The 24,987-nt window shown below is 39.4% G+C and overlaps 1 long non-coding RNA gene across 1 annotated transcript; it reads right to left on the bottom strand.

Annotated features, from left to right (window-relative positions):
* Positions 1 to 8,385: 8,385 nt before the first annotated feature.
* Positions 8,386 to 24,110, bottom strand: LOC121738043. Its single transcript, XR_006037221.1, has 3 exons — positions 24,099 to 24,110; positions 19,840 to 19,845; positions 8,386 to 8,438 (listed from the first exon to the last, which is right to left on the bottom strand). It is a non-coding gene; the product is annotated as an uncharacterized LOC121738043 (long non-coding RNA).
* Positions 24,111 to 24,987: the final 877 nt, after the last annotated feature.

Here is a 24,987-nt window from a genome sequence, read left to right as displayed (position 1 = left end):
ACATAATATTTGTTTAATTTGACGGGCGAAATTATTTGACAATTAATTTGTAGACTATTAGTTGTGTTGTCGCTTAGCTAATTTGGGAAATAAGCAATGGTTTGTTAAATTTAAACTATTGTCCTATTGTTCAGAGTTTTAAAAGTATTTTAAAAATATTTTTTGGTAGAAACAATTTTGTAAGAAGACAAAAAAACCGGCCAAGTGCGAGTTGGACTCGCCCATGAAGGGTTCCGCAGCAGCAATAAGGTTTATTTCTATGAAATTAAAAGGTTTTTGATTAAATAAATCAAAAACCTTTTAATTTTTAAATCAACTGAAATATAAATAATATATCAGTTGATTTAATGATAGTCAAATTTAGGTTTACCATTAATGACGTATAAAAAAACTACTAGCTAGATCTCGTTCAAGCCAATTCTCGTTGGTAGTTTTTGTAATAATGTACATCATATATTTTTTTTAGAATCATCATCCCCTACTTTCGAAGTTAGAGAGGGGGGGGACACATTTTACCACTTTGGAAGAGTCTCTTTCGTAAACTATTCAGGTTAGAAAAAAATGATAGTAGAAACCTCATTATGATTTTTGAAGACCTATTCATAGATACGCACGCATAGGTTAGACGAGATTTTTTTTTGTTTCAGTTGTACCTATGGGGACCCCTAAAATTTTTGATAAATTTTCCATTATTGTATCAAAATCTTAAGAGGATACCACAGCGGCTAGAGAAATGAAAAAAAAGTACGTGTAATATCTATAGCTGTCTGTCTCCCTTACCTCAAGCCTATACCGCAGAACGCGATAGAGACAACTGCAGAAAATCCAGAAAATCAACGATTCGTTGTCCCCTGATTCCTTCTCCAAAACTTAACCGATTTAAGTACTTTTTTCATTAAAGATTAAAAAAGGCTTGAGCTGTGTTCCTATGTTTTGCTTTTTTTGTATAATCTATCCAAATCTGTTTTCTGGAGGTTTGAACACAGTGGAAAATCTGGCCATTTTTTTGGGTTTTTGAACGTTCATATCTTATTTAATAATTAAATTATGAAAAAAAAGAAAACATAGGGACATTGTATTAGTGGCCTTAGATATTCAGGAAAAAAATTATAACTCTACTAGCATTATCCAGGGAGGAAACAGGGGACAGCGTTTGTATGGAAAAAATGGCGGTGTGGAATCCTCTTAATGCGGTTCACAGACTACATCTACTTACCAAGTTTCAATAGTATAGCTTTTATAGTTTCGGAGAAAAGTGGCTGTGACATACGGATGGACAGACAGACATACAGACAGACATGACAAATCTATAAGGGTTCCGTTTTTTGCCATTTGGGTACGGAACCTTAAAAAGGAAAAAAGGCTTATAGATGACTTCCTTTCGACGACGAGGTAATAAGGGAGGGTAGGGAAGGGAATAGGAGAGGGTAGGGTAGGGGATTGGGCCTCCGGTAAACTCACTCACTCGGCGAAACACAGCGCAGGCGCTGTTTCACGCTGGTTTTCTGTGAGAACGTGGTATTTCTCCGGGCGAGCCGGCCCATTCGTGTCGAAGCATAGCTCTCCCACGTCAGATATATGCCTCGTCTCTTGGTATTTACTATATCAGATTCCACGAAGCTAGGCAATACTCGTGTAATACGGTGTGAAGGTTTTTTCGTGCGTTTTTGTGTTTAATTTACAAAACTACCGGACGCACGGAACCGCTCATTTTGTTGGTTTTATTATACACGGTACCCCAATTTGATACCGAAATTATCTAGGGCTAAGACGTATGGAAGAGGCTTCTATAAAGGGGGTGACAGACGTGCGCGGACATATGACTCGACGATCTTAATCGCCTGCGTGTCAGCAAAGAGCCGCGAGCCGCGAGCCTAGTGACATGCTAATCCAGTGTGAGTCTCGACTCTCGTGCGTCACCGACGACGCAAGCCGAGTAAGTTCGCGAACTTAAAACCCGTGTACTTTAAGGCTGGTATAAATAGTCAGTAATCAAGATGCATCTCGGTCTCAAGACACGGTTCAGGCTCTGTGATTGGCTGGCTGTCAAAATTTGGGCCAATCATAGAGCCGAATCGCGTCTTGATTGATCAAAGCGAAAAGGGGACAAGTCTGACATTTCCAACTATAGACCAATAAGTTTAATATCACACTTGTACAAATTTTTTATTAAAGTCATACAAAATCGCATTGATTACCAATTGGATCTCCACCAACCACCTGAACAAGCTGGATTTCGACCAGGCTTCTCAACAACCGATCATATCCACACCGTGAACCAAGTCATAGAAAAGTCTAATGAATTTAATGTACCCTTATACTTAGCCTTTATTGATTTTAACAAAGCATTCGATAGCATATTCCATAACAATTTTTTTTCAGCCCTCAATAAACAAAATATCGAACCTACTTACATAGATCTACTTAAAATAATTTACAAACATAGTTTAGCTGCCGTAAAACTAGAAACTACAGGCCCAAAATTCAAAATTGAACGGGGTGTCAAACAGGGTGACCCTATCTCTCCACGCCTATTTACGAGCGCCTTAGAAGAGGTTTTCAAGAAAGTCTCAACAGGTTGGGGGGACAAGGGTATTTATTGTTGTCGACAAGAAAAGGCTGACAAACCTTCGCTTTGCCGACGAGATAGTTCTGTTTGCCACTTCTGCACAAAACCTGCAGGCCATGCTGCAAGACCTGAGCATGGCAAGCCACGAGGCGGGACTTCGGATAAATCGACCAAAGACCAAACTCATGACTAACAGCACGAAACGTAAGGTCGAGGTAGACGGGTATGAGTTGCATTATGTTGACGAGTACGTATATTTAGGCCAAATAACATCCTTTAATAATAGACAAGACAAGAAAGTAGGCCAAAGAATTGAGAAGGCATGGAAAAGCTTTTGGTCTATGAGAGAACTAATGAAAGGGGACCTTCCACTTTGCCTAAAACGTAAACTCGTCGACGTGTGCATCCTACCTATCCTAATTTACGGTGCTCAGTCTTGGTCTTTGACCGACTTGCAGAAGTCCCGGCTCGGAGTTTGTCAAAGAGCTATGGAGCGCAGCATTTTAGGTGTCAAAAGGATTGACCGTATTCGAAACACCGCTCTGGACTCCAAGACAAGAATAATGGATGTGGGTAGAAAAGCTGCTGGTCTAATGGAGCTGGGAAGGGCACGTCGCCCGCATGCACCCGGACAGATGGGCGCGTCTAGTTACGGAGTGGCTACCGAAAGGTCGGCGAAACAGGGGCAGGCCCAAGAAAAGGTGGCGCGACGAACTAGACGCTGTTGATAAAGAGAGGCCAAACACAGCAAAGGATAGAGACGTGTGGAAGGAAAGAGGGGAGGCCTTTGCCCAGCAGTGGGACACAAACGGCTAATTAGAATAGAATAGAATACTATATTATACCTTTTTAAGATTTTTATTATATGATACACAACACATATTTAATACACATATTCTATGACCCAGGAACATTGAAAACTTTTTGTTCCGTCGGCGGGATTCGAACCCGCGCCCCCCGGCTTAAGCTGCCACTCCTAACTATTGAGCCACAGAGGTCGTCGACTTAATAATACTACGGTATTACTAATTAATATTAATAAATATAGAATCAAGAATAGATAACATACAAACTGACAGACAAGTTTTTTACACTTTCGCACTTATTTATTACTATAGACTATAGAAAAGCCGTCTCCACACCACCATCTAAGCAGCATCCGGTCATTATATCTTGGCCGGATTATACTGTACCGTGATCTGAGGTGCTACTATTATGTGAAAGTTTGTCTGTTTGTTACTGTCCACGCAATGTGATGTGAGCATAAGTTCCTGACGAAAACATGTGATGCTTTCTGTCTATCTGTTACCTCTTCACGGTCAAACCGCTGGACCGATTTTGCCGATTTTTTCCAAAAAGGAGGAGGTTATAATATGTTCGTCTGTATATATATTTTTTTGTATGTTCAACCATAACTTCGCCGTTTGTTGACCGATTTTCATGATTTTTTTGTTGATGTACAGGGTTGAATCCGAATTTGGTACCGTGTTCATAAAAGTGGTGATCTGATGATAAAATCCATGAGGAATCGAGAGGACTCTTTGAAATTTGTATGAAAACATATAGTGATTTTGATTTTTTCTAAAGCATTCGAGGTAAACGCTACCAAAAAGTAAGACTTCGCACCAGGTTATACCCTGGATCCGAAGGTACCGAACAGAACTTTTGAATCCTTATAGATACAGGTTCGGGGATTTCGGCGTTGTTTAAACAACTGAAAGCATAAGCCAACACATAAATTTGATTGATCATCATCATCATCACAATCATAATTATACCATGGGTCATGTACCTATGAGACATTTTCTGATCTCTAGTACATAATACGGACGCTCGTACGGTGAAGGAAAACATCGTGAGGAAACCCGTACATAGTTGGTCCCAGACGTATTGACTAGTTCTTTCCTCTGGACTAGGCCGACTATGATGCGAGAATGCCGTATGCGCTTGGGCAACCAAACGGACATTTAAAAATCTTGTCCCAGGCACTACAGTATTTGAGGAGTGGTTACTTCGCTCTGTAAAATACTGTATAAATCATCCTTTACATCCGGTAAAGGCCTAGTTATTATTTAATGAGCATAATAGTCAGTAAAAGTTTGTCGCTGTTTGGCTTGGAGATACTTTGAGTCCCGAAAAGGACATAGGATACGTTTTATCCTGGAAAAATGTACGGTTACCGCGTGATAAACGAATTTTGACGCAACGGAGTCATCTAGTTTAACATAAAGTATTTGGAACACTTTGCCACCAATGAATGGGGGTATTTACCTCATGGGCACAATTACCCCATATGGGGTAAGCCCCACATGGGGTCGACAACATATTATGGCGGAACCCCACATGGAGTAATCACCCCGTTGCAGTCCTGTTCTAGTAAATTGGATGTGGCAATGGGTTTTTATGTGACTGTCCATACATTGTGGCGAACGGACGAGATGAAAGCACCTGATTGCATGTGTTCACAATAGTTTATAGAATACAATGTAGTTCCGATAGTTAATGTAGGAGAATACTTTACTGTTTTGTCAACTATCCGTACTAATATTATAAACTAGCTGTCCCGGTGAACTTCGTGTCACTTAAAAACCTTCCCTGGACTTCTACGAATATTTTAAGACTAAAATCAGCCCAATCCGTTCAGCCGTTTTCGAGTTTAAGCGTTACTAACACTATTGATAATCCATTTTCATATATAGCGCTGCTACTTTCACAGTGAACTCTCTACAAGGAACACGTACATACCCTAAAGTATTATCACTTATTTTTGTTACACCCTGTATATATATATATATATATATATATATATATATATATATATATATATATATATATATATATTTACAGGGTGTAACAAAAATAAGTGATAATACTTTAGGGTGATATATAGATGCGACAGTGTATCTATCTGTCTGTCTGTTACCTCGTCACGCCCAAACCACTGAACCGATTTTGCTGATAAAGATACTTTGAGTCCCGGGAAAGGATATAGGATACTTTTTATTCCCAAAAAACCTATATCTGAGAGTTATACATACTCTCGAAAAACACAACACTTTTTCTTTTTTTTTTTCATGAAATAACGGGGCAAACGAGCAAACGGGTCACCTGATGGAAAGCAACTTCCGTCGCCCATGGACACTCGCAGCATCAGAAGAGCTGCAGGTGCGTTGCCGGCCTTTTAAGAGGGAATAGGGTAATAGGGGAGGGTAGGGAAGGGAAAAGGGTAGGGGATTGGGCCTCCGGTAAACTCACTCACTCGGCGAAACACAGCGCAAGCGCTTTGTTTCGCCGAGTGAGTTTTCTGTGAGAACGTGGTATTTCTCCGGTCGAGCCGGCCCATTCGTGCCGAAGCATGGCTCTCCCACTACACACTATAGCACAGTGCATAGTAATCCTATAGCACATGTGTGCTATACCCCACTGTACTAAAGTATGTACTTTAGTACAGTGGGGTAAACTATAAATGGCATAATTTTCCAAATTTTCCCGGAATTTCCCAAAATAACGATTGCTCCATTGGTCCATAAAACCGAATTATGGGATAGCTCCTATCATAATATCAATTCGATTATTCGAATCACGTGCGCCTCCCGTCTTGCATATAATTCAAGTTCTTTGTGGTGTTGCCAGGGTAAAGAATAAGTTTGCCATGAAGAATAAGGAGTTGCAAACCGGGAGTGACAGCGGCAGCAGCAAGCATCATACACTCCAGGAGTGCCGGCAACGGGTGCAGGAATATTATCGTTACGCGAGTGAAAGAGATAGGCTCCTTAAAAGATGCAGACATTCACTAAAAAGGAGCATTTCAGCAATGAAAAACTAAATCAAAATCTGTGTACCAATAAGGATGCTATAAAACACCCAAATACACATACGCACTCACACACAGACACAGACACAAACACACTCACACACACACACACACAGAAAGAGAGAGAGAAAGAAACGTAAAATTTAAAGTAGGTACCCCATTGTTTTCTTCAAAGGCAAAACGTTTTTGGCTAAAAAACTAGGCCTTTACATTCGTTGTGGATGATTTATACAATATTTTTCAGAGCGAAGTAACCACTCCTCAAATACTGTAGTGCCTGGGACAAGATTTTAAAATGTCCGTATGGTTGCCCAAGCGCATACGGCATTCTCGCTTCATAGTCAGCCTAGTCCAGAGAAAAGAACTAGTCAATACATCTGGGACCAACTATGTGCGGGTTTCCTCACGATGTTTTCCTTCACCGTACGAGCGTCCGTATTGTGTACTTGAGATCAGAAAATGTCTCATAGGTACACGCCTTCACCCGGGTTCGAACCTGCACCCTCTAAGAGTGCGAATCAAAGGTCTACCCATTAAGCCACGGACGCTCATCTTTTTTTGGCTAAATCTTCCCAAAAAATGGGAAGATTTCAGCTGGCAACACCAGCAGTTGTTTCGCTGGATGGCCACTTTATTTGTCTCTGTTTATAGATAAGTCCTACCCTTATCACAAAATTGAATTGTTCTGGATAGGCCACAGAGGAGAACAAGACAGGAGGTTAGTTTATAATAAGATAAGGAGGTAAAGTTTGCGAGTTTGTAACGTAGAACGAATCTTTGAATCAATTTTAACCTTTTTTACTAGAAAATACCTTTTTAATTTTACCTATGGAGGTGTACGCTGAATCACAGACCACTCCTACCCTGCCAGAATCTTATCTAAATTGCAAGTACGCTTATGAGGAAGTCCTTCTAAAATGAAAAATATAAACAGCATTATATAACTATCCGTGTTTTCGCGAAATCCCTAGAATTTTCTCGATAATTCGATTTATCAAATAATTCTACGACGTAGTGGTAAAACATCACCTAAAGCAAATATTTGACCATGTAATATTACGACGCATTAAATAAAATCAGAGTTCTAAAAAATTATAACATATTTAAAAAATGCAGGGTGCAATTAAACCTTCCTGCCAAATTTTTTCAGAGTCCATTTAACCAAAAAATTGGGTGTATTTTTTTAACCTTTTAAAATCGTTGCAGAACGGTCACTTGCGGCGGTGGGTATGAGCGGGGGTGACGCGGGACGTCTACAAATTATAAAATTAAAAATAAGTGTATTTTTATTTTTAACAAGGATCAATATAATATCAAAATTTGGCAGGAAGGTTTAATTGCATCCTGTATATAAGTTACCACTGTTCACGTTGAGTTTGCCATTTGTTATCAGTAAATATACGCCACAATAATGTATCAAAAAACTACTCTCTACATCTTTACTGAGACCTTCCTTCTCCTACACTTGAGATTTAGTGTTTGGTTCGTCCTCCTCCCAATAAATTATCATAATTTGTAGACACCCCTAATTTTTAAATCAATCTGCGCATCATAAATTGCAAAGATCATATTATTTTATTTGATGTAACTTTAACTTCTGCCATCAACTGCTCTGTGGCGGTTTCTAAGGTTCAGTGGATTTCTGTATAGATATTTTATTGCTGATGTATTTTATGTATTGGTCTAGCTTTCGATAGATTCTTATACTGGATGTAACATAAATGAGTAATACTTTAGGGCAGGGGTGGCCAACACGCAGCCCGCGGGCCACATGCGGCCCGCCGTCTGTTACCTTTTGGCCTGCAGAGCCGAGCACATTTTTTTAAAGTACAAAAAGTTTATATTAAAATTACCTGTACCTACTATAAAAAGCAAACAAACACTTCTTTTCTTTTGCTTTTAAAATCAACACATGCTATCTACACACTAAAGTGGGGTTGACTTTAAAACGTACTGAGCGCCCGCTAGCCGCGAGAATTTTAAAAACACAAACTTTATTAAAAAAAATTAGTATCCGATTTTGACTGTGCGCAGACTTATCTGGCGCGCACTACGCTAAAATTTGGTAGTGCGGCCCGGCCGGCTTTGGCCCAAGTGTCGAAAAGGTTGGCCACCCTTGCTTTAGGGTGTGTACTGTGTATGTGTACCTTACATTATACAGTTCACTATGAAAGTAGCAGCGCTAAGAGAAATTGCCTTCTAAGTTTCTATGAGAAAAGCCCTAACGTTATAAATTTGACCCTTTCAAAAATTAAAAAAGAGAAATAATAAAACGAGCGAATAAAAAATTACTTTGCGACTGATGATGAACATACTGTTTTAATAACGTGAGCGGTATTAATTTGACTAAGCGAAAAATAAACTAAACTAACGACTAATATTGATTTATAATAAAATCCAGAACGAGCTTACAAAATGTGGATTGCGATTAATCTATTTCAGATATTAAAATTCTATCCGAGCGACTGTATTACTAAGTGAGCGACTGGAAATACATAGCGGGCAACTTCAATATTAAATATAGATTCAATTTTTCTAAGTGAGGTTATTTATTACGAGCTACTAAAAAGTTCATTTTGAGCAAACTTTTGTGAGCTGCTTTATTAATGATAATTGGTTACTGATATTCTATTTGAGGCTTAATATTTTATATTTTGATACGTGTTTTAATGAAAACTACATATTGTTCGAATGGGGGCGGGGCGACGAATCGTTGCAGTCACGTGAGTTGGGCTGCGGACCAATACGACTTTTTTGGGTTAGGTTAGATGGCTAAAAAATAACCACGAAACACCCGCGTAGCGGGGCTCCGTCGAATCATAATTGAAGCCAGTTGTTTTTTTTTTTATATAGGTCGCCATTAAAATTTTACCCATTTCTTTGACGTTCGCTTAACGATTATAATTTGTGTAATTGATTTTATATATAAACGGGGTTTACCCCCCTCCCCCCTCCTCCCCTGCCCCTCTAAATCGTTGGTTATGATTCTAAACTTTTTACCGTTATATAATTTAAGTTCCTACAAATAGAACAATACATGTTTTGGGATCATCAAATCAAGGTATGAAATCCTTTCTATCTCTGTTAGCTACGGTACCACTTTTTATAAAATTGTTGTTCCTCTTATCCAAATGAAGCTACTCACAAAAAATTTGCTTGATAGTAATAAAAAAAAATTGTTCTATCCCTGTCCGTAGTAGTCCCTAAATAAAAGTGTTTCATCAAATAGTTATTTCATATTCATTTTTTTTGTTTTAATGTGTGCTCATTATACTCTGCTCATTAGTGTATTTTTCAAAGTGGTTTTTGGTATCCGAAACACTTCATTTAAGATAAAATGGCGCTCAGTATAAAAATTACATTTGCCAAACATTGAAAAAAATGCAGGACGTAACGTTAACACTCAAACAGATATTAGGTCGCTCAAAAATTATAAAGCTGCTCATTTTATATTTCAAGTAACTCAAATAAATAATTTCTAAGTTGCTGTTCTGTTAATTTCTTGTCACTCACTCTCAGTCGCTCAAATAGTGATTCTGTAACCCAAATTTTGACACCTACAACTGTAATTTACAGTCACTCGATTAAATACTACCCATTAAAAAAACGGCCAGTTTTTAGTTTTTCTTCTTAAAGTGCCACAGAAAAAAACATATTTTGTAAAATTTCAACTAGCTAGCACGGTTTTTCAGACAGACAGACGGCCAGATAGCGTATTCTTCGTAATACTTTCCCGTTTACCCTTTGGGTACGGAACCCTAACAAGTAACTCTTTTAGTGCTACTAATTTCACAGTGAACTCTAATACAAGGAACATACGGACATACTATTTTTTTTTTATTTTTTTTATGAAAGAAGGGGGCAAACGAGCAAACGGGTCACCCGATGGAAAGCAACTTCCGTCGCCCATGGACACTCGCAGCATCAGAAGAGCTGCAGGTGCGTTGCCGGCCTTTTAAGAGGGAATAGGGTAATAGGGGAGGGTAGGGATGGGAAGGGAAAGGAATAGGGGAGGATAGGAAAGTGAATTGGGCCTCCGGTAAACTCACTCACTCAGCGAAACACAGCGCAAGCGCTGTTTCACGCCGGTTTTCTGTGAGAACGTGGTATTTCTCCGGTCGAGCCGGCCAATTCGTGCCGAAGCATGGCTCTCCCACGTCTAAAATATATATATAACTAAAGTATTTTACGGACAGGCATACACGCCAAATATATATTATAACACCCCTTTTCGTTAGGGATCAAAAACATGATATGAATTTTAGCAAGGCGCACATAACTTAAAATTTTAATCAAAATTCCTCACCACCATAAGATTGAACGTTAGAATAGTTGTGTTACTTTATGATGTTGTATGCGAATACTTAGAGATAGTTTCGAAGAGATTTTCATTAATTAAGCGGAAAAAGTTCGGAATAGTTTGTTATGAATGGGGTTTATGCAAGTATTTTAATACTAGAAGTTACGTGGTTAAGCGGGGCTAAAATGGTCACATTTAGCAATTCCTCTCAATCAATTCAGCAAATGAATTGTCAAAACTGTCAAATCAGTAATAATAATAATAATAATAGCTCCCACACCGGTTTCGGTGACGGTGGCCGGTTTCATTGAAACCAGGCCAGCTACGCAGGAGTAATTTTATAGTGCCCAAGTATGTGCGCAGTACACAAGAGCACTCTCTATTCCTTTACTCTCATAACCCAGTGGGACGGACGACCGACACGACTGGCGAGAGATCAGGCGCAGGACCGACTTTTTACATGCCCATCCGACGCATGGATCATCTTACTTGTCAGACAATCAGGTGATCAGCCTGCATTGTCCTAACCAAACTTGGAAATAACATGTTTCCAACGCGGGAATCGAACCCACGACCTCCGAGTCAAGAGCCGCGCTCTATACCACTAGACCACGGAGGAGTCAAATCAGTACAAAAATACAGAAATGAATTGCAAGCAGAGTTGCATTTTGCGATTTTGGAAAAATGAATCATATTATGATTCATATCATGATTCTTCAAAGCGACCATTTTAGCCCCGCAGACCGCGTTAGGGTCCATTTATAATTATTCATCCGCGCGAACGAAAGCCAAAAAATCAGCCAAGTGCGAGTCGGACCGTTATACAGCAAAAATAGTCCAAAAATTGTGTTTTTGTTAAATTTTATTTAACTTTAATATTGATATTAATTATTACTATACCTTTGTGAAAATATCAAGTATCTGTTGGCATATTGATATCGAGCAAAAAAGGCCAACAAAATCACGTTTCTTGTATGGGAGCCCCTCAGAAATATTAATTTTTTTTTTCAGTATTCGTTGTCTACCAGAAATAAACAATCTGTGAAAATTTCAAAAGTCTAGCTATTGTGGTTGCTGAGGTACAGCCTGGAGACAAGACAGACAGTCTTTGGGTACGGAACCCTAAAAAGTAACACTCAGTAATATAGAAAAGATCATTAATTTGCCAATGCAAATTCATGATCTTGGGATAATTCTCATGGAATCAAAGAATTTAAAGTAAGTCCTGCAGGGCTGCTACTTTCACAGTGAACTCTATCTCTATACAGTGTGTAACAAAAGTAAGTGAAGGGTATGTACGTGTTCCTTGTAGAGAGTTTACTGTGAAAGTAGCAGCGCTGAAAGACGATTTTTTTTCACTTTTGTATGGGCAAGGGCCCGAGCGTCACGAGATTCCCCATACAATTTTTTTTTTTTAATTTTTTTTTGGTATATCAGCGCTGCTTCTTTCACAGTGAAGTGTGAACTCTCTACAAGGAAGACGTACACACCCTAAAGTATTATCACTTATTTTTGTTATACCCTGTATAAAAGGGACACACACACAATTACACACCCTACATTTCATAACTTTTTTTTGTTACATCCAGTTTAACTAGTATTCTAGCTTCGTCTGACTTGCTGACACGTACAACAATGGTTTTTCTTATAAAAAGTACCTATCCTATTTCCTTTCCCGGGACTCAGTATCTCCATACCAATTTTCAGCTTAATCGTTGTTCAGCGGTTTGGGCGTGAAGAGGTAACAGACAGACCGACACACATTCGCAGTAATAATATTATTAGTATGGTAATTACGACAGTATATAAATAAGTCTATGATTTCGCCTGACTTACGGCCGTTCCCAATATTTGATCTATCTCTGGTTTTGCCTTACTAGAGATAGGAATAGCTCACATTAGACATTAGAGACATATATTTTATGTCTAATGTGAGCTATTCCTATCTCTAGTAAGGCAAAACCAGAGATAGATAAAATATTGGGAACGGCCGTAAGTGACACGTCCAACTAATGTACAGACCTATGATTTCGCCCGACTTGGTGACACGTCCAACTAATGTACAGACCACAGAGCACTCGCGTGGACTTCATATTAATACTATTAATTAACCGTAAAGGACTCTACGTAATTTTAGCCCAAAGTGGATAGGGTTGTCACAACACAGTTCTTTAAAATCCTAAAAAAACGAGTGCAAAATACATTACACAGAAGTAAAAATAAAACAGCAAGCCCAAAGTGTCTCTATTTAATAAGAATTTGGTAACAGATAGCTATATAATATACACCTTAGCTTTGTGTAATCAATTTTATATACATAATTTATTTCTGACCCTCGAGAAATAGTGCATTACGCACCTAGGGCAGGAAAATAAGAAATGTCTCAGATCAACAAACATGTGATCAGGCTTTCTTATTTACTGCCCATGATGCGTATACTATTTTTTTCTTCGACGAAGGCGGAAAACGGCAACATCGGTAAGCGCAGCGGGATGAAAGTTCACGTTTTCCGTCCGGAGGTGAGAAATACATTACGCACCTAGGGCTCGAAAATAAGAAATGTCTCAAATCACAATCGGCCAACAAAAAATGTAATTGTTGGCCGAGGCGAAGCCGAGGTCAACAACCATATTGTGATCTGTGTACAGTGATATGCTAGATCAACACGGAACTGATTTGGATCTAGTTGTTTTGTTTGAAAACTAACATGTTCGAGAGTATTCTTAGCAATATTTCATCATCATCAGCCTATTCAGTACCAAAAATGTAGAGCTTTGTCTATTTCATGACAGGTTGTAATCAACTTCTTGCGATCGTCCAAATAGGTTAATCAGGGTAAGTTCGGACACAGGGTAAGATCGGATAATTCAACTTATCACTGTTTTTTTTCCTTGGCTTATACGCCATACGGCACTGCAACCGCAAACTGTAGTACCGTACCGTAACTATAGTTTAATTTAGCATTAATTAACTTGAATTATCCGGACTTACCCTGTATCCGAATTTATCCTGATTAACTTTATATTTTACACTCCGATTCTCGATTCTAATATGAGATTTTTGAATCTCATATTAGAATCGAGATGTTTTAACATTTATTTATTTATCATTGTTTATTTCTACAAGTTTACAACCCTAGCACACTGCAAGTTGCCCACTAGAAGTTCGGAAGCCATAATGTTCAATTGATATTTGCCGCGGCCAAAACTAATTCTAGACTACAGTCTAGGCTGCTCTCCAAACGGGAGAGTGCTCTCCTAAACCTGGAAGAGCACTCTCCAAGAGTTTGGAACTTATAGCACATGTTATCGAAAATGAGCTGAGCGATAGCCTGATTGGAAGCAACTAAACAAAGGAGTTAAATCAGTTTCGACGATATAAAAATCAATTTTTGCCATTACAATCTTCTTTTTGTCTTTACCACAGTCTGCCACAGTTATGATAAAATGCGACCCGCCCCGCTGCGGCGTGCATAATGTGTACTTTAAAGTCATCCCCTGAGCAAACGACCATGACCATACATTTGCCGCGTTGTCGAGATCGCGCCAAAATCCTATTTTTTTACTTATCTTAATAGTTCAAAATTGACCAAATTAAATTCAAACGGCAAATATTATGTAGTTAATGAAATTGTCGATCTATTGGCGTGTGTTTCAAATAACCGTAATTTTTAAATACTAGGGAGATACTGAATGTATGCTTGAATTTATATAAATTGGTAGTACTTTGAGATACTGCGATTCGGCCTATTACACCATCAATGTTGTCACGCCTCCGTGGTCTAGTGGTTAGAGCGTCGCTCTCGACTCCGGAGGTCGTGGGTTCGAATCCCGCGTTGGAAACATGTTATTTCCAAGTTTGGTTAGGACAATGCAGGCTGATCACCTGATTGTCTGACAAGTAAGATGATCCATGCGTCGGATGGGCATGTAAAAAGTCGGTCCTGCGCCTGATCTCTCGCCAGTCGTGTCGGTCTTCCGTCCCACTGGGTTATGAGAGTAAAGGAATAGAGAGTGCTCTTGTGTACTGCGCACACCCTTGGGCACTATAAAAGTACTCCTGCGTACCTGGCCTGGTTTCAATGAAACCGGCCATCGTCACCGAAACCGGTGTGGGGAGTATTATTATTATTAAGAGGATTCCACACCGCCATTTTTCCCATACAAACGCTGTCCCCTGTTTCCTCCCTGGATAATGCTAGTAGAGTTATAATTTTTTTCCTGAATATCTACGGCCACTAATACAATGTCCCTATGTTTTCCTTTTTTTCATAATTTAATTATTAAATAAGATATGAACGTTCAAAAACCCAAAAAAATGGCCAGATTTTCCACTGTGTTCAAACGTCCAGAAAACAGATTTGGATAGATTATACAAAAAAAGCAAAACATAGGAACACAGCTCAAGCCTTTTTTTAATCTTTAATGAAAAAAGTACTTAAATCGGTTAAGTTTTGGAGAAGGAATCAGGGGACAACGAATCGTTGATTTTCTGGATTTTCTGCAGTTGTCTCTATCGCGTTCTGCGGTATAGGCTTGAGGTAAGGGAGACAGCTATAGATATTACACGTACTTTTTTTTCATTTCTCTAGCTGCTGTGGTATCCTCTTAATGTTGTCACGGAGTCGTGATGATATTGATGCGTGTAATGCATGACATGTGCAGACGAAATTGACTTATGCACTATAAGTCAATTTCGTCTGCACATGTCATCACTCATCATCTTGTCTATAACTAGATTCTACATAATAAACAAAAATGGGAAATTAATAATATGCCTATGTCTGGTATAACAGACATAGGCATAAAGGCTGCCAAACTGAAATGGGATTGGGCGGGTCATATTAGCCGTATGCATCCTGACCGCTGGGCAAAGAGCGATCTTTCTGTCTGTGGCGACACAGACTGGGTACCTGATGATGGACGACGCTGCCGCGGTCGACCTCGCAAAAGATGGCGCGATGAACTTGACACATACAAGCCAGGTTGGCCGACGGTGGCGATGGATCGGGATGGAAGGACTTGGGGGAGGCCTTTGCCCAGCAGTGGGACAGCATAGGCTCTTAAAAAAAAAATAACGGAGAAAGAAATGTTCATATGCTGAAGATTATTGCTGTATTTTTATTATAATTTTGTAGCTTTCAAATTATGAGTTAATAAGACTCTAAATACGGTAAATTACGGTAGCTTCGTCGGGGAACGTCTTAATGTGGCTTTCCGATGTCGCAAGCGACCGCACCCGACAAAGTGAATACGTTCAAATAAAGTCCCAGTTTATGACATAGCAAAATGAAACCTATAGCCTAGGTCGTTAAGTGGCATTTTATTTCAATTTTTGACTGTCGCGGTCGCTTGCTGCATTGTTCGGAAAGGTACCTTTAGGGTTGATTCAGACAGCAACGCGACGCGTAGATGCATTTCTACATTTGTATTGATTTGACAGATTCGCAAGACGACTCACCACTGACCTCCATTATGGAGGCCAGTGCGTCTCGCGCAATTGAAATCTGTCCAAACCATACAAATTTATGCGCGCCGCGCCTCGCCTCGCCTCGTCGCGTCGCGGTCTGAATCAACCCTTAGGGTGAAGCCAAACGAGAGTAATTTTGTGAGTCGTGAGTCGCAGAATTTCTGCCGCGTAATTATATCTTTAACGTTGTTCGTGGCGGCCGAAAAGGAAGATCTTCCGACCGAGCGAGATAGCATGCTCGGTCAGGCCGAAGCCCACTGACGTCATTTCAGACGTTGTATATATCTTGCCGTTCTCCGAAACTTCGATAGCGCGATGCAGGAATGTTAGGCGAATTGTGGGTACCGCCACATATCTTTTCATACAAATCATGACTCACAAAATTACGCTCGTGTGAATCAAACAGGACTTTTGTGTGATGCTGAATGCAGCAGAATTTCTGCCAGCTGAAATTCTGCCACTCACAACTCACAAATTACGCACGTTTGGCTTCACCCTTAGTGCAGTGGAAATTAACCTTTTTTATACGGGCCAGAAACACGTTTTTTTATGAAATAAGGGGGCATACGAGCAAACGGGTCACCTGATGGAAAGCAACTTCCGTCGCCCATGGACACTCGCAGCATCAGAAGAGCTGCAGGTGCGTTGCCGCCCTTTAATAGGGAAAAGGGTAATAGGGGAGGGTAGGGATGGGAAGGGAAGGGAATAGGGGAGGGTAGGGAAAGAAATAGTGTAGGGGATTGGGCCTCCGGTAAACTCACTCACTCGGCGAAACACAGCGCAAGCTGCGCTGTTTCACGCCGGTTTTCTGTGAGAACGTGGTATTTCTCCGGTCGAGCCGGCCCATTCGTGCCGAAGCATGGCTCTCCCACGTATAAAATTTATATTTTAGTCTTAGTGTCGCGGGCCGCAAACATTATTTATTTAGAGGTAAAAAGTAACGTCGTTAAACATTAGCGGTCTTTATATTTACACGGGCTACTGACAAAGTCCCGTCGGGCCGCAGGTTGAGGATAAATGCTTTAGTGTGACCAGAACAAGACACCAAATCCAGCATAATCCGCCTGTCCCCAAGTAATCTGTGCTTACATGAATAATTTCACTTTGGGGTTGATGTGCGAGCAGGACAGATATACACCTAATTTGTACGTGTAAAGGTCAATTCATATTGCAATATGACAAGGTGATGCGATGCCAGATACTATGCATTTTAAACGACCAATATCTGAACTATATTTAGTAAAGTCGCATCGCATTAAGTTGGCACCAGCGGTCATTCACCTTGATAGTCTAGGAGCTATGTGAAAAATGCACTGTATTCTGTTAACAAAAACTAATTCTAATAAAAACACACACTGTGCATTCATTGGAAAACTTCTTGGTAACTAGAATTTGCAATCTCTTTTTTTAATAAAAAGAGATATTATATTGCAGTTCATTTTCTGCAAAATTCAGTTCTAATCGAGAAAGAAAAATAAGATAATATCACCTTTAGTCTAGAAACATAATATTAAATTCTGAAAGCATTTTCTTAAAATCTACTCAGAAATAAAACAATTTTTATGATGTGTCAATCACAGTTTGTTTAGAAAATTATGAAATGTAAGAAGTTTTTTAACAGGGAGTCAATGACCGCTACCGCCAGGTTACTCCATTACGTGTACACAAAACAAAATCTTGCTGATTTTGTTCATAACATTATATCACACAAGTTGTATTTTATGGATAGGTAATCTAATGTCGGCTGTACACTCTCGCCGAGACACAGCGAGGCGGCCCGAGTGCGAGAGTGTAAATGGGTGCGCTCGCCTCGTCTCGCCTGTCTCGGACCCTCTCGGTCCGGTGTCGGTATTTTGCGCCCGAGACAAAGGGTCTCGCGAGGAAAGCGAGCGCATTACTGTACACTCTCGCGTTTTTCACTACTTGTCGCGCCGCTAGACAGTGCAGAACAGAAAAATAACAATAATAAACGTCATTATCAGTCATTATCTGTGAGAAATAAAATTAAATATGATTATAGATCTTTGGATTACAATGATATCTTTCGATGCATAGAGAAATATAATGGTCCATCTTCTCTGAGTTCATAACTGCAATTGAACTAAGCGAGAATGTACATGATCGCACTCGGGCAAGGGGCTCTCGCACGAGACTCTCGCCCGAGAGCTCTCGGCGAGAGTGTACAGCCGACATAACAGCCGACACGACATTTGTATGTGAGATCAAAGTTACAAACATAAGCCATAATAAACAGCTGTATGTTATTTACAGCTTAAGTTCGAGCTGTTCAGAATATACAAGCTGTTTCAACACCAAGCAGGAATCTAAATCCATACTAATATTATACATAAATGCGAAAGTGTGTCTGTCTGTCCAGTTACCTCTTTCTAGTCATTAATAATAATATTAAAATTAAGGGACAAACGAGTAAACGGGTCACCTGATGGAAAGCAACTACTGTCGCCGAGTGTCCATGGACTTCTTTTCCTCTTAGGAATTTTCGATCAGGTCACGTGTTTTTGTTAAGCCATTACTTAGCTCTTATCGCGGGCTTCAAGCGCGGCGACCGAATCGAGAAATTCTTAACGATAAAACCTAGCACCGTGTTGAAGTACGGCGTTGCCAAACTTCGGCAAGGTGTTTGTGTGCGTGCGACTAGATGTATCCGAATTATAATTGCATAATAACAAAAATGCTATGCAATAGCTTTACCGCGGCAGTCTCCGAGTGCCACACATTTTTTTTTATTTTTTACCCGTCCCAAAAGAGCACAGGGAATTTTTCACATCATAAACTTGGTATTTAGCCCTAATTGAACCACAAAACATTTTCCTTCCCATTGGCTCCTAAGCTTATTAGTGGTTGTTAACATTAACTTACGTTAAATCCCCTTAAATGTATGTCAGTAACGTTATTAATCGGAACAAGGATATTAAAATGATAAAAACTTCGAAACAGTACTTAAATTCTCTATCTCTAAAACTACTGAACCGATTTTGACCAAACTTGCAGCGTTCCCTAAGTTGTACCCAATATCTGGTATAACAACCAAAATTTACGCGGAAGAGCCATGCTTCGGCACGAATGGGCCGGCTCGACCGGATAAATACCACGTTCTCACAGAAAACCGGCGTGAAACAGCGCTTGCGCTGTGTTTCGCCGAGTGAGTGAGTTTACCGGAGGCCCAATCCCCTACCCGATTCCCTTTCCTACCCTCCCCTATTCCCTTCCCTTCCCTACCCTCCCCTATTACCCTATTCCCTCTTAAAAGGCCGGCAACGCACATGCAGCTCTTCTGATGCTGCGAGTGTCCATGGGCAACGGAAGTTGCTTTCCATCAGGTGACCCGTTTGCTCGTTTGCCCCCTTATTTCATTAAAAAAAAAATAAAGCCCAGTAGTCCCTAAAATAAGCAGGTCGATGTCTGTCAGTACGAATATCGACGTTAAGGACATTAAAATAACATTCATATCAGCGCGCCTTGTACAGTGGCTGTTACGCGCTCGCCGCGTGCCTTGATAATAGAAGATAGGAGTAAAAACCTTTTGTTTTTAGTATTACACAAATCAAATGTATCAAATCGTTTAGGTTAGGTTACGACACATATTATGCTACATTTTTTTGTTTTTTCTAGAAAGTGTGTAATTTAGCCATAAAATGATTTAATTATGAAAAACAGCGTTATAACAGTCATCTTTGAGATTTTTTACTATCGAGCAGAATTTTTCAAATTGTGTACTGAAATACCGTTGCGTATAGGAAATTTTCTCAATTTTAAAACGGTTCTTATTTTATACTTAAATAATGATATTTCCTTTACTTAAAACGTGTTTTAAAAAACCCATTTTACGTAGTTGCAACAACCACAGCGCCTTAACTACATTACCAGTTCCAGAGATATGCGAACACAAACATAAAACATGCATACATAAATACATGTACATACACTTTTGAAATTTGGCACAGTCCGCCATTTGGTGACCCCTGGTATAGACTAACAAATACTACAACTGCCTGCCTAGCATACGCCAACGAGATATCCCACTCTCAAGATAATTAAAAACTACTCGTCTCATAATGTCAAAATCTCGACATCATCTCGACAAAACTTCATAAAAATGTGTTATTTCGATGATAGATCTACGCGACAAAAAATGTTTGTCATGCTACGGTGAATAGAGATGAAGAGACAAACCATCAAACATCGAGAAAACATGTAGAGTGAGATATCTCGTTGGCGTATTCTAGGCAGGCTGGGCAGTTTTGAAAATAAAACATACATACGGGTCGAAATGATGATCTCCGTGTTTTTGAAGTCGGTTAAAAATACAGTGGCTGAAACGAACCATGCGGAGACAGTTAAACTCTGGAATGAATTGTCGCCAGCAGTATTTCCAGACCAACAAGTACGACCTGCAAATCTTCAAGAAGAGAGCGTATTCCTTCTTAAGATCCAGCAAAGCACTTCCGACTTTTCTGATGTTGCGAATGTCTATGGTAGTTGCTTTCCATCATGCGACACGGGGGAGAGCCATGCTTCGGCACGAATGGGCCGGCTCGACTGGAGAAATACCACGTTCTCACAGAAAACCGGCGTGAAACAGCGCTTGCGCTGTGTTTCGCCGAGTGAGTGAGTTTACCGGAGGCCCAATCCCCTCCCCTATTCCCTTCCCTTCCCATCCCTACCCTCCCCTATTAGTTATTACCCTATTCCCTCTTAAAATGACGCATGCTGCTCTTCTGATGCTGCGAGTGTCCATGGGCGACGGAAGTTGCTTTCCATCAGGTGACCAGTTTGCTCGTTTGCCCCCTTATTTCATTAAAAAAAATCTACATATTATAAAGTGTCATATTATAAATAAAAATTACTATGTTAAAGCACAAATCAATAGGCGTGATAGTTTTTCCGTAAAGTGTACCACAAAATGTAAAGGTTGTAGGATATACTAGTTGTTGTCGTTAGCTCCTTAATTTTCTTAAAAAAAAGGAACTCCATACACTGTTTTTTCACTAAAAAGATTCCAGATGCCAAAAAAATGGCGTAAACTAAGATCCTCAGCTACCTTACACCTCGGAAGCCCTAAAAGTGACAGTAACTTGAGAGGGGCAAAAAGTTCGCCAAAAAAGATGTTTATGCCAGAAACCTTATCTTAATTTATTTTGGTTTTGTTATTATGATCAGTAAAATTATTGTAGTATTTTATTTAAACCCTGACGAAAAAAGAGAGGATTCCACACCGCCGTTTTTCCATACAAACGTTGTCCCCTGTTTCCTCCCTGGATAATGCCGGTAGAGTTATGCCACTATTAACATGTCCCTATGTTTTCCTTTTTTTCATAATTTTATTATTAAAAAAGATAAGAACGTCCAAAAACCCAAAAAAATGGCCAGATTTTCCTCTGTGTTCAAACACCCAGAAAACAAAACTGGCTAAAATATACAAAAAAAATAAAACATAGAAACACAGCTCAAGCCTTCCTTTAATTCTTAATGAAAAAAGTACTTAAATCGGTTAAGTTTTGGAGAAGGAATCAGCGGACAACGAATCGAAGATTTTCTGTTCTTTTATTAGAACTTTTGTCGTGTTGTCTCTATCGCGCTTTGCGGTGGGAGACTTGAGATTGGTGAGACAGCAATACATTTTCAAATACCTATTTTCAATTTCTCTCGCCCCTGGTGTATCCTCAGGGTACTTAAGTTTTTAGTTAAGTGTCTGTATGTGTGTGTGGCATCGTAATTTGTAGCCTCCAAATGAATAATAATATCTAATATCTATGGACGCTTCACACCACGTCAGTCTGGCCCCGTGCTAAGTACCTGAAGGACTTGTGTTACGGGTACCAGACGACGGAAATATATTTAATATTAAGATTTTTATTATAATAAGGAACCCAGGAACTTTTTTTAACTTTTTTTGTTCCGTCGGCGGGATTCGAACCCGCGACCTCCGGCTTGAGCTACCAACGCGTTGCAACGCGCTCACCACTGAGCCACAGAGGTCGTCAATTTCTCTTGATGGAATAGAATGGAGAGGGCGACTAACCCAAAAAATCGTCCTTCTCTCTACTCACTCCCGTCTTTCATATGCCAGGTGAAAAAGGCCGACGCGGATTCATCGCCATATTAGTTTTTTCTCAATAACTCGATAAATATGCAACATTTTAAAAATCCGCTAGGTCAGTTTCTCATTGAAAGAATTTTATATAATGTGTTAAAATATTAACTTAGTTCAATGCACGGTTATGGCAATAAATGAAAAATTCGTGAAAATTAGATGCATCTTTGTTATTTTTTTCTATCGACAAAATTTTAAGATGTCTTGTTTTTGCCCAGATTGAATTCTTGGAAATATAATGTTGTATCTAATTTTAGAAAATGTAACAATGAAACAATTCGGGGCTTATTTTCAAGTATACAAATGAATTATAAAATCGAAAATTTTGGGTTAGTCGCTCCCTTAAGCGATTTTTATGTTATTACTTATTTGGTACGCTCATAGACTGCAGGAAGGCATATAGTGCCGAGCTACTACAGGCTACAGGGGTTCCCAAACTTATTTTGTCAACTGCCCACTGAAACATAATTTGTTCGTAAACAAATTATGTTTCAGCGCCTCCATTGTTTGTCACCTTTTTTTTTTTTTAATGAAAGAAGGGGGCAAACGAGCAAACGGGTCACCTGATGGAAAGCAACTTCCGTCGCCCATGGACACTCGCAGCATCAGAAGACCGGCAGGTGCGTTGCCGGCCTTTTAAGGGTAATAGGGGAGGGTAGGGATGGGAAGGGAAGGGAATAGGGGAGGATAGGAAAGGGAATTGGGCCTCCGGTTAACTCACTCACTCAGCGAAACACAGCGCAAGCGCTGTTTCACGCCGGTTTTCTGTGAGAACGTGGTATTTCTCCGGTCGAGCCGGCCCATTCGTGCCAAAGCATGGCTCTCCCACCTCCCAAGAATCTACACATCACCCCCATTTTTTTCTGGAACCCAAGCCCTTTAGACCTTCTACGCCCACAAGGGGGCGTTATCGCCCACTTTGGGAAAGACTGGTCTAGTAGATAATATAATATAGATAAACACAAAATGGATTAAGTTGGCACCAGCGGTTATTGTCCTTACTAGTCTAAATTCTCAGACTGTATTCTGCTAACTAAAAAAAATAATTGAACTCTTATAAAGACCAGACTAGCTGTTTGACCGAGCTTTGCTCGGTATCCGATGAAAATGTCATTTTCTAGAAATGATTCCTAGCTAGATCGATTTATCGCCCTCGAAACCCCCTATATACTAAATTTCATGAAAATCGTTGGAGCCGATTCCGAGATTCCAATTATATATATACTTATACAAGAATTGCTCGTTTAAAGATATAAGATTATTATAGGTTTGTCGGAAAACCTCTTGGTAACTATTAAAATGATAGTCGGCAATTTTTTATGAGTTCAAAGCGATTTACTGCACACTCGGTTCTTACCAATTATGCAAAATACGATATGGCCCTTAGACTGGAAACATCTGTCACTTATTTGCCAATCGCAGTTTTTATACAGGGTGTAACAAAAATAAGTGATAATACTTTAGGGTGTGTACGTGTTCCTTGTAGAGAGTTCACTGTGAAAGTAGCAGCCCTGAAAGACCAAATTTTTTTTTCACTTTTGCATGGGGAAACTCTTTTAGTTTAACCCTTTGCCACTGAGGTGGCGTTCTTGTAAATATTCTACTGAGGAGTAGTCTGTCAGACCTAAACTTTGATTATCAATATTTTTTTATGGTTAACTTTTTTAATTAAGTTGTTTAGATATAATATGTGTAGTATTATATAAAAACTCATTTTAATATTAATTATGTTGAATGAAACACATAATTACGAAAATATTAAATCTTTATTATCATAGTAATAATAAGAACATTTGTCACAGCCGCCTTTAAAATATTATTAAAAAAAAACGTAACATAAAATCAACACTTTTAACTTAAATCAGTCTTCTTTAAACATAAAATTAACTAAAAAAAGCAATAAAAAAGAAATCTTTAGAGTAGTTTTTTTCCATTAGCCTTAAACTTCTCTATAATTACAGTCTTCAAAATTTGCACGGAACATTGCTTTTGCGCAAGCACAACAGGCCAATCTTGTTTGATTTCAATTTGTTCCTTGTTGATGATGATTCAGACTCCCTGGGAGGGGGTAAATCATTGCCTATAAGTACACGACGTAAAGTCATTCTCAATTCTCTAGGTTTCATTATAAACTCTTTGTTTTAGTGCAGGGAGTACTAATTCTCGAGAAAAATCGTGATCTTCATCTATCCACTGCAGAATTTGCTGCTCATTCAAAATGTTGACGTTTTCAGGAGCCTTCCCCTTCCTTTCAGGTCTACTTTGAGAGTTGCTTGCCATCTTAAAGCAGATCTATGATATACAGGGTGTAACAAAAATAAGTGATAATACTTTAGGGTATATACGTGTTCGTTTTAGAGAGTTCACTGTGAAAGTAGCAGCTCTGAAAGACGATTTTTTTTTTCACTTTTGTATGGGTAAGGGCCCGAGGTCACGAGTTTCCCCATACAAAAGTGAAAAAAATTTTTGGTCTTTCAGCGCTGCTACTTTCACAGGGAACTCTCAAGAAACACGTACATACGAGCCTTATGTTTGTTACACCATTTACTGACCAGACGTATGTACAATACTATGAAATTATAGCGATATTACCAGTGTTGCCAACTTTTTTTTTACTAACCCACCAAATTCAGCAGCGTAAACCACCAGAAACCACTAAAACCTAAATGGCCTCTCAAACCCACCAGAATTCCACTAAATAACGTAAATACAACAATAAC

Source organism: Aricia agestis, chromosome 22 (assembly GCF_905147365.1).
Source record: "Aricia agestis chromosome 22, ilAriAges1.1, whole genome shotgun sequence".
Lineage (NCBI taxonomy): Eukaryota > Metazoa > Arthropoda > Insecta > Lepidoptera > Lycaenidae > Aricia > Aricia agestis.
Note: the sequence above shows the minus strand (reverse complement) of the source record. Positions and strands in the feature narration are given on the sequence as shown.